Source organism: Pseudophryne corroboree, chromosome 7 (genome assembly GCF_028390025.1).
Source record: "Pseudophryne corroboree isolate aPseCor3 chromosome 7, aPseCor3.hap2, whole genome shotgun sequence".
Classification (NCBI taxonomy): Eukaryota; Metazoa; Chordata; class Amphibia; order Anura; family Myobatrachidae; genus Pseudophryne; species Pseudophryne corroboree.
Genome location: NC_086450.1, coordinates 181,991,908 through 182,008,216, shown reverse-complemented (window position 1 = coordinate 182,008,216; position 16,309 = coordinate 181,991,908). Strand labels below are relative to the sequence as shown.

General features: G+C 45.3%; 1 protein-coding gene across 6 annotated transcripts in view; it reads left to right on the top strand.

Moving 5' to 3' along the window:
• Window positions 1-16,309, top strand: part of LOC134944918 (rac GTPase-activating protein 1-like) — a 220,766-nt gene that overhangs the window by 159,753 nt on the left and 44,704 nt on the right. For 2 of the 6 annotated variants that reach the window (XR_010181988.1, XR_010181987.1), the window contains one exon: window positions 4,488-4,617. The exons of the other annotated variants lie outside the window; for them this stretch is intronic. The gene's annotated coding sequence lies outside the window, so the exon portion shown is untranslated. The remainder of the gene's footprint in view (window positions 1-4,487; window positions 4,618-16,309) is intronic. 6 annotated transcript variants of the gene reach the window in all.

Below are 16,309 nucleotides of genomic sequence, written 5' to 3'. Positions count from 1 at the left end.
GCTTCCAAAACCGCAAAGCCCAAGGCTAAACAATCCTGGGCAGCCCGTCAGCCTGCTTCTAATTATGACAAGCCTGCTGCATGATGGGACAGGCCTCCACCTAGGGGATCCTAGGGTGGGAGGCCGACTTCTGCAATTCACCCAGGTCTGCTTAAAGACCACTTCAGACGCATGGGTGCGAGAAGTTGTCTCTCACAGGTACAGAGTTTCTTTCAAGAGGCATCCCACTCGCCAGTTCTGCACAACGGTTATCTTTTCAGATCCTTTAAAGGCACAACTTCTGCAAATGGTTGAGATGTCCCTCCTGGATACAGGAGTGGTGGTGCCGGTACCTCTATCACAGAGAGGCAGAGGCTACTACTCGACCCTGTTTCTAGTACCGAAACCCAATGGGTCTTTCCGGCCTATATTCAACCTCAAATCACTGAACAAGTTTGTGAGAGTATCCAAGTTCCGTATGGAAACATTGCGCTCAATTGTACTGGCCATGGAACCCGGAGACTATATGGTATTCCTAGATATACAAGATGCTTGCCTGCATATTCCTATTGCCATATCGCATCCGCATTATCTGTGGTTTGCTATTGGCAACCTTCACTATCAATTCCAGGCTCTGCCGTTTGGACTGGCAACGGCCCCTCGGGTCTTCACCAAGGTTATGGTCGTGATGACTGCTCATCTCCGTCGCCAGGGCGTAAGGATCCTGCCATATCTGAACGACTTGCTGATCCTGGCAAACTCCCACGATGTCCTCCTCCAGTCATCTACAGCCGACTATAAACTTCCTACATCCCCACGGATCGCTCATCAACTGGAAGAAGTCCTCGCTGGTCCCTACTCGGAGCATGGTGCACCTGGGAACACTGCTGGACACACACAGTCAACGGCTGTTTCTGTTTCCAGAGTAGGTCCTGAAGCTTCGGGACAGGATAGGATACTTCCTCTCTCGCCCAAGAGTGTCTATACACTCGGCGATGCAAGTACTAGGCCTCATGGTGTCTGCTTTCGACATGGTAGAGTACGTTCAATTTAATTCCCACCCTCTGCAGAGGTTAATCTATTCCGAGTGGGCCGGCCTACCTCATCGGATCAGGTCTCGCATGATCTCCTTGACTCCGGAGGTTCGTCTGTCGCTGACCTGGTGGCTACAGGACCAGCAGTTGATCAGGGACCGTCCCTTCTGGATCCCCAACTGGGTCCTACTACTATGGGTGCCAGTCTGAAGGGCTGGGGCGCGGTGTTGGAGCAACACTCTTTTTCCAGGGTCGGTGGACCAAGGAGGAATCGCTCCTCACGATAAACATTCTGGATTTGCGGGCAGTGTTGAATGCTTTCTCTCTCGCCCTGCCTCTGTTAAAAAAACAAAAACAAAAAAAACAGGCCTGTTCAAGTACCGTCAGACAACACCACCACAGTGGCATGCATAAACCATCAAGGAGGCAATCGAAGCAGCTTGGCAATGATGGAAGTGTCAAAAATCCTTTGTTGGGCGGAACGCCATCTGTCAGCAATATCTCGACACAATAACAAAGTTCCGGTCTTCGGATCAAGAACCAGGGATCCTCAAGCAGTGTTCGTGGACGCACTGGCAATTCCATGGAACTTTCGGCTGCCATACGTGGTCCCTCCAGTGTCACTACTGCCCAGGGTACTGCGGAAGTTCAAACAAGAAGGAGGAATACTACTTCTAGTCGCTCCAGTGTGGTCCAGGCGGCACTGGTTCTCAGACCTGCAGGGTCTGTCGATGGAGCATCTTCTTCTTCCTCAATGCCCAGACCACCCCGTTCAGGGCCCTTGTGTCTACCCCGGACCTGGCCAGACTGGCTTTGACGGTGTGGCTCTTGAAGCATCACTCCTGAGGGCCGAAGGATTCTCTGAGGCGGTTATCCAAACTATGCTAAAGGCCCGAATACCTGCGTCTGCATGGATATGTTACAGGGTCTGGAATTCTTACTTCAACTAGTGTGCTGCGAAGAATTACGATGCATACAAATTCAGAACTTCCAGACTTCTGGCTTTTCTGCAACTGGACTTAGGCCTTCGTCTGGCCTCCCTCAAGGTTCATATATCTGCCTTGTCGGTGTGGTTTCAGAGAAAAATTGCGTCTATTACTGACGTTCATACTTTCACTCAAGGTGTTTTACGGATTCAGCCTCCCTATGTCCCTCCTGTGGCTCCACTGGATCTGTCTGTTGTCCTGAATGCCCTGCAAGAGTCTCCATTTGAATCTCTTTAGTCAGTGGACCTTAAATGGCTCACCGTCTAGGTCCTGTTCCTACTAGCTATTGCCTCTGCTAGGAGGGTGTCAGACCTAGGCGCTTTGTTCTGCCATCCACCCTTCCTGATATTTCACCATGACCGGGCAGTTCTTCAACTCGCCCTGGTTATTTACCTAAGGTGGTGTCATCTTTTCACCTTAACCAAGAGATTGTGGTTCCGGCCTTCATCTCTATTGGGTTGTCCTCCAAAGAGCGGTCTTTGGATGTGTACTGGCTCTCCGTATGTACGTGGAGAGAACTGCCTCTATCAGGAGGTCTGATTCCCTTTTTGTACTTTTTGGTTTTCACAAATGACTGGCCTGCGAATTAGCAAACCTTGTCCAGATGGATTAGAATGGTGATTGCCCAAGCTTATGCACAGGCTGGACCTCCAGCTCCTGCTGCTATTAACGCCCATTCTACTCGGTCTGTTGGCCCCTCTTGGGCGGCCCGCCGTGGCGCATCCGCAGAACAATTGTGCAAGGCCTCAGTGAACATGTTTATTAGGTTCTATGCCTTTGATACTTCCGCCTCCCAGGTTGCTTCCTTTGGACGCCGGGTTCTCATATTCGCTAAGGCGCGTCCCCTACCTTGAGGAACTGCTTTAGGACATCCTCGATGTATTCCCTGTGGAACACAGTGTACGCCGCTGCATAAAAGGAGATTTATGGTAGACTTACCATGGTTAAATCTTTCTGCGAGGTACACTGGGTTCCACAGGGCGCCCGCCCTGATGCACCTAGCTTCTATGGGTTTGTATGGCATTAGCCGCTGGTCCCTTCTCCTGTTGTGAGAATGTGGCTCTATGTGACTAACATCTGCCTTCTCTTTAGCCTGCTCCTGCATTGGACTGGTTAACGAAACTGAGCTCACAGTGCCTGGAGGCTGGTTATAGAGGAGTTCCCAATGCATCCTGGGACAGCTAAAGCTTTAACCTGTTGGTGCCTGGATTAAGATCCATCTCTACACCCCCCAGTGTATTCCCTGTGGAACCCAATCTACCTCGCAGAAAGATTTAACAATGTTAAGTCTACCATATATCTCCTTTTCTACTCCATAGGAATCTTTATGCCTAATCCTACACACTGCCTTATTGAGCCTTTGCCACAATAATATTGCGTGTCACCCCAAAATGAGTGTTAGACTATAATCTTATAAATGTAAATACAGTAATTTGCACCATGTTCACATAAATAGTCGTAAGATGAGCGCCATCAGTCTGTGTGCATGCATTCATCTTCTGACCATATTAGCAAGCCCCAGTATAGCTGGCAATGGTTCTGCTGTCCAAGGTAATTGAACAGCCAGGACACCAAGTGATATTTATTATGTCCCTATTAATGAAAAAATAAGAAAAGATAAACTAAAGGCCCATAGTCACATATAAAGTGAGTATAGCTTATACGAAGTCCCCAAACTTTCAATTAAGCCTACAAGGCTGCTGTAGTGCATCCATTGGTGTGTTGCCCTGTGTTCATTTTTACTCTGTTAAAAATTCTCAGAATGATCAGTTAAACACTGAGATTAATCCTCCCAGTACTTGCTGACCTGGTTCAGTAGGCTCAGATTTACTGTGCTCCAAATACAGGGTGCTTATTCATTTGCAGTGGGTCTATAAGTCCTTCACAGTTATGGTTCTGGAAGAGACAGCTACATTTTTACTGTGCTCCAAATACAGGGTGCTTATTAATTTACAGTGGGTCTATAAGACCTTTACAGTTATGGTTCAGGTAGAGACAGCTGAATTTCAATCTACACAGACAATGCCAGCAGCTCCTGCTTCTCTGTGCCCACTGGGGTTACATTGAATAAAGCAGGCCTGGCTGACCTGTTGCTTTCCAGCTGTTGTAAAACTTTACATCCCAGCATTCCTTGCCACAATTTTAGCATTCCCTAATGTCAAAACTGTAGCAGGGCATGCTGGGACTTGTTGGCTAGGACTGGTACTGAAGGTTTGTGTGGTTATAGTCTGCATTTTCTGCTTGATTTTATGTTTTTTGGGGGATTTGTACTTAGTTCAGTTCTTATTTGTGTCCCCTGTATCTACCCCCTTACCATTTTCCATATTTGGGGGGAAAAAGGAGTTATTCTCTGTTTAGGACTACTGAGGTGTTCTGTGGCTTTTTGCACTTGTGATCTGGTAGAACCAACCTGCCCTAAATGCTTAGCACAGTTATTTCATATTTCCCATGGTTGTAGGCGAAATAAATAATCCCTTGACCTCCACAGAGACTTCTATGCGTGAGTTTTTATGTGTTCAGTCGGGAGATAATAGGCTCCATAGCTGCGCCATAAGAGGAATTGTGTTGTATAATACTTGGTCAAATCGGTACAAAAGCTTGTCGGTTTCCTCTTCCAGGTAAGAAGTCTCTAGAGTCCTCTAAGTTCTGCCTAGTTGAATTGGAACACGTATATCTTTTTCAGTGGTCTTGGCTCGTCAAGCACTTTGGCTCAAAATAGTAGTCCCTACTTTTTCATCCCTTAGTGGGATAAGATTAGCCATATAACTGGTGCAGAGAGTTCTTTACTACCAGTTAATTTGCCAAAGCACGTGGTTGTCGTTTATCTTTATGCATTGTGTTGCATGTTAAAAAAAAAAAGAGTGGTTGAGACAACATTTCTTAACTCCGCATGGCGTAAAGCAGAGAGACAGATGGGCTTGGTTGCACAGAGACCACCACTCAAGCCCACAGTCACATCATCTGGATGACGGGGGATCTAAGAAATAAGAGGATATTCTGATGCAGGATTTTCCCCAATATCGAATGAAAGTTCAACTTAGTAATGTGCTGTGATCATCAGCTGGCTCATGGATGAGCCCAAAAAATAAGAGAAATATACTGTATAGTAGTTTTTCTTTGGTGCATTACGTCTTTTGAACTATTATTTTGCTCTAAACCACACTCTTTACAGTATCTTGCCAATGTTCCTTGGTGATTGTACATAGGGCCTAATTCAGACCTGATAGCAGCCGCAAATTTGTTCTCTAATGGGCAAAACCATGTGCACTGCAGGAAGGGGGGGAGGGCAGATATAACATGTGCAGAGAGAGTTAGATTTGGGTGGGGTATGTTCCAACTGAAATTTAAATTGCAGTGTAAAAATAAAGCAGCCAGTATTTACCCTGCACAGGAACAATAGAACCCACCCAGATCGCACTCTCTCTGCACATGTTATATCTGCCCCACCTACTTAATTGAGAACTACTGGTTTAGATAAGGGGTTAAAATTGTGTTCCATACTGGGTTAAGTTTTCTGCTCTGTTTTCTGTCAGAAACAGGCTAGCACTTATTTTGCAGTATGTATGTATGTGTGTGTATATGTGTGTGTATGTGTATATATGTATGTGTGTGTATATATATATATATATATATATATATATATATATATATATATATATATATATATTTACACAGTGTGTGTGTGTGTGTGTGTGTGTGTGTGTGTGTGTATATATCCCATATCCAAATATTCCGAAATACGGAATATTCTGAAATGCAGACTTTTTTGAGTGATAGTGAAACCTTTGTTTTTTGATGGCTCAGTGTACACAAACTTAGTTCAATACACAAAGTTATTAAAAATATTGTATAAAATGACCTTCAGGCTGTGTGTATAAGGTGTATATGAAACATAAATGAATTGTGTGAATGTAGACACACTTTGTTTAATGCACAAAGTTATAAAAAATATTGGCTAAAATGACCTTCAGGCTGTGTATAAGGTCTATATGTAACATAAATGCATTCTGTGCTTAGATTTAGGTCCCATCACCATGATATCTCATTATGGTATGCAATTATTCAAAAATACGGAAAAATCCGATATCCAAAATACCTCTGGTCCCAAGCATTTTGGATAAGGGATACTCAACCTGTGTATGTATATATGTGTGTGTATATGTGTATATATATGTATATATATATATATATATGTGTGTGTATATATGTGTGTGTGTGTGTGTGTATATATATATATATATATATATATATGTATCTTTTTACAGGGTGTGGTGCATTTGTGACCAACATTCAGTCTTCCATCCACTATGCCTATGGGACTTCAGTTTAATGTTAAATTTACTAAATCTCAAGATTAACTATCTCCTTTTGAACCACTTGAATCAGTAACTTGGAAAACATACCTTTTCTTGCTATTTACATCGCCCAAAGGATGTGAGAGCTGGGAGTTCTATCTTGCAGATGCACATTCTTCATCTTTCATGAAGATATAACTGTTCTTTGTACAAAGCCATCGTTGCCAAGTCCCAATTAGATTAAGATATTTTAATTCCAGCACAAGGAAGAGTCTCTACAGAGGCAGAAAGCTCTTTAAGGCCCTGAAGATATCCAAGGATTAAGATCTATGCTGCAAGGACGCTTGATGTCAGAAATTGGATGATATTCTATGAAGCGTATAAACGATTGGTAGAGCAATCTCTGCTGTGATTTACCAGGCTAAAGTTGCTGTAGGAAAACCTACAGTATTCCCAATTCTGGCTGTAGACTGTGATACTCACTGTCAGACCAACTGATCCAACAGTTATCTGACATTGCCATACACTGTCTGATAATTGGCCTTTCTGATTGAGTATGTAAACTATCAGATCTTGGCACCAATTAGCACATCAGTCAGCCATACACTGTGCTATTATCAGCCCAATCAGCCTATAGTTTGCTGATAATTGTACAGTTATGAGTTCTGTGCTTCAGCTGAGCAGCTGTGTTGAGTAGACATGTGGTGTTTGGGCAAAAAGTGTTGTGCACTAGATCTCCGAGAGTACCGTGGCACTTTCCTGGGATTTTTATACTTGCACGAAATCCTTTTGTCTGAATCCAATGGAGGACTTATGCTTTAGTTCTCCTGTTTAAAGTTTACCCAGGTTAAATGTTTGTCATGGTGAAGTAATTTTTCAATTATTGGTTCTAACTCTCTCACAGGGCTGGGTTGTAAAAACAGCGAATTATCAAGCTGGATGGCCTATAGAAGAGGTTATCTCTTCTCTGCTTTTACCACAAATAAGTGGGAGGAATAGAGCAGACTGCAAGGGTAGCAACATGAGAACTAAAAAGGGTTTTAGAATAACAGTAACCAATGACGATTACGGGTCATCTTTGCTGCATAAGAAGTATGATGTCCCTACCATAAGGGGAAATGCATATCTCAATTGTATGTATGTATGTAAATGCTAGAAGCCTTACAGGTAAAAAGGGGGAACTAGAAATCCTTGCAGCAAGCATGGAATATGATATTATAGGCATTACTGAAACTTGGTGGGACGAATCTCACAATTGGACAGTCAATCTAGAGAGTTATACGCTGTACAGGAGAGACAGACTAAATAAACACGGTGGAGGGGTATGTATTTACGTAAAGCCCTTTCTAAAACCTGTTATACGTGAAGATATTCAAGAAGGGACTGTAAATACTATTGAGACATTATCTATCGGTAGAAATTGCATGCGGGGGTAAAGGAATAAATAAGTTATTGGGGTTATGCTACAGGCCACCTGGTATTAATGTGTCTGATGAGAAATTGTTACTGAATCAAATAGAAAGAGTAGCAGGAGTAGGAGACATAGTAGTGATGGGAGACTTTAACTATCCTGAGATAAACTGGAAAATCAATTCATGTGATGCGGCTAGGGGCAATATGTTTTTAAACACGCTAAATGATAATTACTTCGTTCAATTAATCGAGGAACCAACTAGGTACAATGCAATCTTAGACCTGGTATTAACTAACAATGGGGATTTGGTATCAAATATTGAAATAGGGGAGCCCATAGGAAACAGCAACCACAATATGGTCACATTCAATATCAGTTTTCATAAGCAGTCCTATACTGGCTCAACTAGGACTCTAAACTTTAGCAAAGCCAACTTTGACATGATGAAGGTAGCGTTAAGGGACATTGAATGGGAAATTCTGTTTCAAGAAAAAAATACAACAGAGAAATGGGATGTATTAAATCACTGCTAATTAAAAATACTTGTAAATGTATTCCCACCAGCAGCAAAAAAAGGAATAAAAATCCCAAACATATGTGGATATGGGTGGGCAAACCTGGGCATGCAGCTGCAGGATGATGACTGGAAGATTCATTTCCTTAATGCAGAGTTTCCCAATAGCCACTATTACAGTCCAGGTTTTAAGGATATTCATGCTGGAGTCCAGATGGTTAAATCAAATTGACTGAGATACTAATTATCCTTTAAATCCTGTACTCTATTGTTGGAGTTTGGGAAACTCTGCCTTAATGGTTTTAAAAATGTCTAAATGTATCAATCATATTGAGATGTTTATTAAGATTCTTCATAGAGTATAGTTGGCTCCATATAGATAAAATAACATTTTGCCTTCTCGGCCGAGACTTTGTTGGCGAGGCTGTGACCAAATGATCAATGTCCTCCATGTATTTCGGAGTTGCCCAAATCTTCTCCATTGCCTGACTCTTTGGATCTTACCCCTGCCTTGGCACTCTCTTGCAGTCCTACACATCTGATGTCTCTTTATACCATAGATATTTACTTGGGCATATATTGATAGTGGCTAAGGCCACTATCGCCCAGTTTTTGAAAACTACTTTGGCTCCCCATTTATATCCAGTCATTGATCAGGGTCAGCGTAGCTTCGTCATGAAAACTTTGGTTTGTCCTTGTTCTACCTCTGCTTCTTTCTCACTCAATTAAGTTGTTCAGTTGCCATGAATTTCTCTCTGAAATAAGTACAGGCCTTCTCCATGATTTCATGTACTACTCCTGCTTCTAAATTATGACCCATATTTCTAAATTACGTTGTATGACTCTAAAGTTTTGTGTGCATTACCGATTATCTATTGGGTTAGTACTAGTGTTACCACTTTTTCATTTTCATATTTCCAGACAGGGTGTTTGGCCAAAACTACACTACAGTATATATATCAGATCCCTGTCATGTCCTTATGTACAAGCCCATAGCCCCCTTATGTACAAGCCCAGAGCCCTGTCATGTCCTTATGTACAAGCCCAGAGCCCCCTCATATCCTTATGTACAAGCCCAGAGCCCCCTCATGCACCTTTTAATGCCTCCCCCTCATCTGTATTTGCTTTACTGAGCTCTCTCCACATTATCCCCATTTGCCTTTTTGAGACTTATCATAGTGAAATAATTGCAAGGTCCGAGCAGATTACTTGGAGTTCCAAAGTTCAAAAGCTTTATTCACACAAACAAATACAAAGAGTACTGCCAGTACAGTATAATACATGCTTTTTGGCACCAACACATGGCTTCAATTCTGAATGCACGGACTTCCAAGGGTCAGTGTGGTATAATTTTTATATAGGGAAGGGGCCCTAGACTGCACACCCTAACTACAAGTAATGAGAGGTGCTACCTTGCTGAGACCTGTAGTGCCACACACACAGAGAGAGAATGCAGGTGCACTATTCAAACATTACTAATTAGAATTGTAATACATTTTGCAATCAAATAGGTTTAATCTTGGCAAAATTACGGACTTACTCGAATATGAGTTAACCGTGACATGGTAAGTCCCTAACATTCTAAGGGTTCAAGTCTAGAGCGTGGGACACCCACAAACCAGCCCAGTCAGAACTACCCCAGGGTGTCACTAGTGAGAAAAGTGAAGTGTGTAAGGGGGTAATTCAGACCTGATCGTAGCAGCAAATTTGTTAGCAGTTGGGCAAAACCATGTGCACTGCATGTGTGGCAGGTTATTTTGTTTCTGTGCAGGGTAAATACTGGCTGCTTTATTTTTACACTGCAATTTAGATTTCAGTTTGAACACACCCCACCCAAATCTAACGCGCTCTGCACATGTTATTTCTCTTACGTCCTAGAGGATGCTGGGGTCCAATTTAGTACCATGGGGTATAGACGTGTCCTTCGGGAGCCACTGGCACTTCAAGAGTTTAATAGTGTGGGCTGGCTCCTCCCTCTATGCCTCTCCTACCAGACTCAGTTTATAATATGTGCCCGGAGGAGCCGGTCACCGCTAGGGAAACTCCTATGCGTTTTTCTGGTTTTGTTGTTTTCTAGAGTTTGGTACAGGAAGGCTGCTGGCAACAGCCTCCCTGCTTCGTGGGACTTAGGAAGGAGGGGGGGGGGGGGGGGATAGGAACCAACTTCCTGAAGAGTTAATGGTTCTCTACTTCGCTGACAGGACATTGAGCTCCTGAGGGTGCTGATCGCAAGCCCACGAGGCGACCGCTCACTCCCGCAGCACGGCCGCCACCCCCTGACGGAGCCAGAAGAAAGAAGAGTGGTGAGTGCAGTGCCGGCATCCCAGTTAGCAGGTCGCTGGCAGGTATGGCGGCACAAGTGTGGGAGTGCGGCTCTGACAGCCTTCGCACCGGGAAGCTCAGCAACACACTGTGTAGGTGCTTTGAGGGGCGTCCTGAGCCAACGCGGACCCTACACTGGTCATGCAGCTAACAGGGGCTAATCCCGCTGTTAGCACAAAAAAACCTGAGGCCAGTATAAACAGTGCGGGAAGCCGTGCGCCATTACAAGGGGTGGGGCTTCCTCTCAGAGCGGATCCAGCACTCACCAGCGCCATTTTCTCCCTGCAGATCATAGGAAAGAGATGCTGACAGGGAGCGCTGCCCTCCACATAACTCCAGCTATCTTCTGCAGTACCAAGGTGTGTGATAGTAGTACTAATTAACCTATTAAGGTTAGTTAGTCAGCGCCGGGCTTTTATCATAATAATTGCCTACAGGGGCACTGTGTGGCTAGCTCCTTATACTCTGACTCTCTGAAGGTGCTCTGGGGGAAACTGTGTCTGACATTTTCCTGTGTGTGTAAGTGTATATCCACATTACCATGTCTAAGGACTCTGTGTCCTGTGCTGTAGAGTGTTTATCTTCTCCAGAAGAGTCTATTCCATGCACTCAGGAATGCAACATACTGTCTTAGCCGTCTGAATACGAACCCCCATGGGTGGATTCTTTAAAGGGAATGATATCCCAGATTGCAACTAGGATGTCACATACTGGGAATGAGACGCAGTTTTTGAGAAAATCTGTGGAGGGTTTGAAGTGTTCAGCTCCCACGACTTCGTCTAAACCTCCACCTACATACCCACAAAAGCGTACACTTGCCCAGATAATGCAAGCTGACACTGATACCGACTCTGATACAGGGGACGGTGGTGGGGATATGCAGGGGGTAGATGCATCCCTTGCTACAGGGGTGCTACTGATGATTGAAGCCGTTAGGGATGTTTTGCATATATCTGAGAAGGTACCGGAGCAGGAAGAGGAATCTTATTTCACAGTAAATAATAAATCCTCGCTTACCTTCCCTGCTTCTAAGGAGTTTAATTCCTTGTTTGAAAAATCCTGGGAAAACCCAGAGAAAAAATTCCAGATCCCTAAAAGAATTCTCATTGCTTTCCCTTTCCCTGAAGAGGATAGAAAGAAGTTGGAAAACCCTCCTATAGTAGACGCTTCTGTATCTGGGTTGTCTAAAAAGGTGGTTTTACCTGTCCCTGGTTCAACCGCCTTAAAGGAGCCGGCTGACCGCAAGATTGAGACTACACTCAAATCACCTTACACTGCTACAGGCGTGGCTTTAAGACCCACTATTGCTTGTGCGTGGATTTTTAAAGCCATAGTAAAGTGGTCAGGCACATTACTAGAGGAATTAGATACTATGGATAGGGGTGACATTGATTTGCTTTCACGTCACATACAGGATTCTGCAGGTGTCATGGTGGAGGCCATGAAGGACATTGGCCTGCTTAATGCAAGGGCCACTTCCATGGCAGTATCTGCATGCAGAGGACACTGGCTGCGCCAATGGACTGCGGATGCAGAATCCAAGAAAAGTGTGGAGAATCTGCCCATCACAGGTCAGGCTCTATTTGGGGACGCATTGGATGCATGGATTTCCATGGTGACTGCGGGTAAGTCGACATTTCTTCCCTCCGCAGCAGCACCGGCTAGGAAATCTTATCCTACGCCTACACTGCAGTCCTTTCATACCGCAAAATTTAAGAAAGAAAAACAAACAAACACTTTCTTTAGAGGAGGTTGGGGAAAATCTAGAAAACCTGCACCAACAGGTACCCAGGAACAGAAACCGGGTTCTGCTTCCTCCAAATCTTCAGCATGACGGTGGACCTACCGGCCTGGAGATCGGGCAGGTGGGAGCGAGACTAAAAGATTTCAGTCACGTCTGGGCATCATCATGCCTAAACCCCTGGGTGACAGACATTGTTACCCAGGGCTACAGACTGGAGTTTTAGGAACTCCCTCCTCATAGATTATTCAAATCAGGCTTACCAGTTTCGCTGACAGTGCTATCCCGCAGGAAGCCATTCAAAAATTGGTACGAACAAATGTCATTGTTCCAGTTCCACCTCACCTAAAAACCAAGGATAATTTCTCAAACCTACTAAACAAGGGTAGAGGGGTGACAGTGCGCTACTCACAGCTGCTATTTGGTAAACTACAAGAGGGTTTCTCCACCCTCCACTTCCAAATAGACAAAAACAAGCATATAGGATACCACTGAACAAAGCGCTGTGTAGAGGTCAATACATTCGTATTCTTGCAGTTCCCTTCTTTTGACTCAATGGACCCAAAAAAGAGGAAATATATAGAAGAACATAGTGCAGTACCTTCTATTAAAACAAATTTAATAACACAGATTCCACAGAACACTTAAAAAGTACAATAAAATAGTGGTTAACTGAATTAAACCACTTTCTATCACTGTAATTACACAGCAGTTGTTACAATGGCATTCAATGGTGGACTGAATCCTGTATAAGTAGGGCAATGGGTAATTACCAAATGCAGGTAGAAACTGGCATGAAACAGTTCCACAAGCGTGTAGACATCAGGCTTTCCAGCTGCAGCAGGAGAGTTAATCTGGTGTCCGTCCGCCTCCCTTGTTTGGCATCGATCGTACCACGTCCTCCTTTAACAGGTAAGTCCACCGGGGCACCCACGCGTTCCGACCCTGCCTGGGTCTTTTTCAAGGTCAGCTCCCTTTGTGAATCGCAAAGGGAGCTGACCTTGAAAAAGACCCCATTGGGTCCATTGAGTCAAAAGAAGGGAACTGCAAGAATACGAATGTATTGACCTCTACACAGTGCTGGTTCAGTGGTATCCTATATGTTTGTTTTTGTCTATTTCTCAAACCTGTTTGTGGTTCCGAAACCGGACGGTTCGGTTAGGCCTATCTTGAGCCTGAAGTCATTGAACCCCTACTTGAGGATTTTCCAATTCAAGAAGGAGTCTCTGAGAGCGGTATTCTCAGGTCTGGAGGAGGGGGAATTCCTAGTATCCCTGGATATCAAGGATGCATACCTTCACATTCCGATCTGGCCGCCTCACCAGGCTTATCTACGGTTTGCACTACAGGACTGTCTCACTATCAGTTCCAGACATTGCCATTTGGCCTCTCCACGGCACCGAGGGTGTTCACCAAGGAGATGATGCTTCTCCGAAGAAAACAGGGAGTGAACATAATTCCATATCTGGACAATCTGCTGATAAAGGCATCTTCCAAAGAGAAGCTGTTGCAGAATATTGCACTCTCAATTCAACTGCTCTGGGATCATGGATGGATCCTGAACCTTCCAAAGTCACATTTGGAACAGACACGGAGGCTGTCCTTCCTGGGGATGATACTCGACACGGAAGTGCAGAGGGTGTTTCTACCACTGGAGAAAGCGTTGGTGGTCCAATCAATGGTCCGGGATGTTTTGAAGTCAGCCCGGGTATCGGTTCATCAGTGCATTTGCCTTCTGGGAAAGATGGTAGCCTCCTACAAGGCTCTACAGTACAGAAGATTCCATACACGGTTCTTCCAGCTGGATCTCCTGGACAAGTGGTCGGGATCACATCTTCACATGCACCAGCAGGTACGCCTGTTGCCGAAAGCCAGAATTTCGCTCCTCTGGTGACTGCAAACTTCTCACCTACTCGAGGGCCGCGGGTTCGGGATTCAGAATTGAATTCTTCTAACCACGGATGCAAGTCTCAGAGGTTGGGGAGCAGTCACCCAGGGGGTAAACTTCCAAGGAAAGTGGTCCAGTCAGGAATCTGTCCTTCCAATAAACCAACTTGAACTAAGTGCCATATACAACTGCCTTCTACAAGCGGCGCATCTTCGTATCTTCTTCGTGCCATTCAGGTTCAGTCGGACAATGTCACAGCGGTGTCCTACATAAACAGGCAGGGCGGAACGAAGAGCAGAGCTGCGATGTCAGAGGTAACAAGAATCCTCCTCTGGGCAGAAAGGCACGCTCTGTCGGAAATCTTCATTCCGGTAGTGGACAACTCGGAAGCAGACTACCTCAGCAGACACTATCTCCATCCAGGAGAATGGGGCCTCCACCCGGAGGTATTTGCAGAGGTAACAAGCCGTTGGGGTGTACCTCAGACTTGATGGCCTCTCGCCTCAACAATAAGAATCGGAGGTACTGTTCCAGGTCACGAGACCCACAAGCAGTGGCAGTGGATGCCTTGGTAAAACTCCGTGGGTGTTCCAGTCAGTGTATGTGTTCCCTCCACTTCCACTCATCCCCCAAGGATTCTCCAACTTCTAAAAAGAACAAGGGTTCCGGCGATCCTCATTGCTCTGGACTGGCCAAGAAGGGCTTGGTACGCGGATCTTCTGGCATTACTGCTGGAGGATCCGAGGCCTCTTCCTCTTCGCGAGGACCTTCTACTACAGGGGCTGTTCGCCTATCAAGACTTACCGCGGCTACGTTTGACGGCATGGATGTTGAACGCCAGATCTTAGCTCGGAAGGGCATTCCGACCAAGGTCATTCCTACTCTGATCCAAGCTAGGAAGGGGGTAACGTCTAAGCATTACCATCGGATTTGTAAAAAGTATGTCTCTTGGTGTGAATCCAGGAAGTTTCCTACGGTGGAGTTTCAACTGGGACGTTTTCTCCTCTTTCTGCAAGCTGGTGTGGATGTGGGCCTACGCTTGGGCTCCATCAAGGTCCAGATTTCGGCCTTATACATTTTTCTCCAGAAACAATTGGCTGCTCTCCCTGAGGTTCAGATATCCTTGAAAGGAGTTCTGCACATCCAACCACCTTTTGTGCCTCCTACGGCACCTTGGGATCTTAATGTGATGCTGCTGTTCCTACAATCGGATTGGTTCGAACCTTTACAGGAGGTGGACGTAAAGAAGTTTCTTACTTGGAAGGCAGTCACACTGTTGGCCAGTGGCGTAACTAGAACATTTTCTCCCCCAAGCCAAAAAATTCTCTGTCCCCCCCCCCCCCCCCCCACCCATAATTGGCACTAGCAAAGCGATGAATCTGCGCTGTGCCGGGCACTTCATTTAACAGACGCCGCTGCCGCCGGAGACCCAGGAGGTACACACAGGAGAGGTGCGCGCTGTGCCCTCCGTGTCCCTTCTTCCCAGCAGAAATCAGTGGCGACGTTTAGGGTGCATCGCAGCCCTGCGCGCCCCCAAGCGCTTGCAGGGGCTGCGGGCCCCTAGTTACGCCACTGCTGTTGGCATTGTCATCTGCAAGACGTGTGTCTGAATTAGGGGCATTGTTGCACAAGAGCCCCTATTGGATCTTCCATTAAGATAGAGCTGAACTCAGAACGCGTCAGCAATTTCTTCCAAAGGTTGTGTCGGCTTTTCATATCAACCAACCGATTGTGGTGCCAGTGGCTACTGACACCTCGATTACCTCAAAGTCCTTGGATGTTGTGCGGGCTTTGAAGATATATGTAAAGAGAACTGCTCGTCACAGGAAGTCGGATGCGCTATTTTTCCTTTGATCCCAACAAGATTGGGTGTCCTGCTTCTATGCAGACAATTTCTCGCTGGATCAGGCTTACTATCCAGCATGCTTATTCTACAACTGGATTGCCAATTCCAAAATCGGTTCAGGCCCACTCTACCTGTAAAGTGGGTTCTTCCTGGGCGGCTGCCCGTGGTGTCTCGGCTATTCAGCTTTGCCGAGCGGCTACTTGTTCAGGGTCGAACACGTTTGCAAAGTTCTACAAGTTCGATACTTTGGCCTCTGAGGACCTAAAGTTTGGTTAATCAGTACTGCAGGA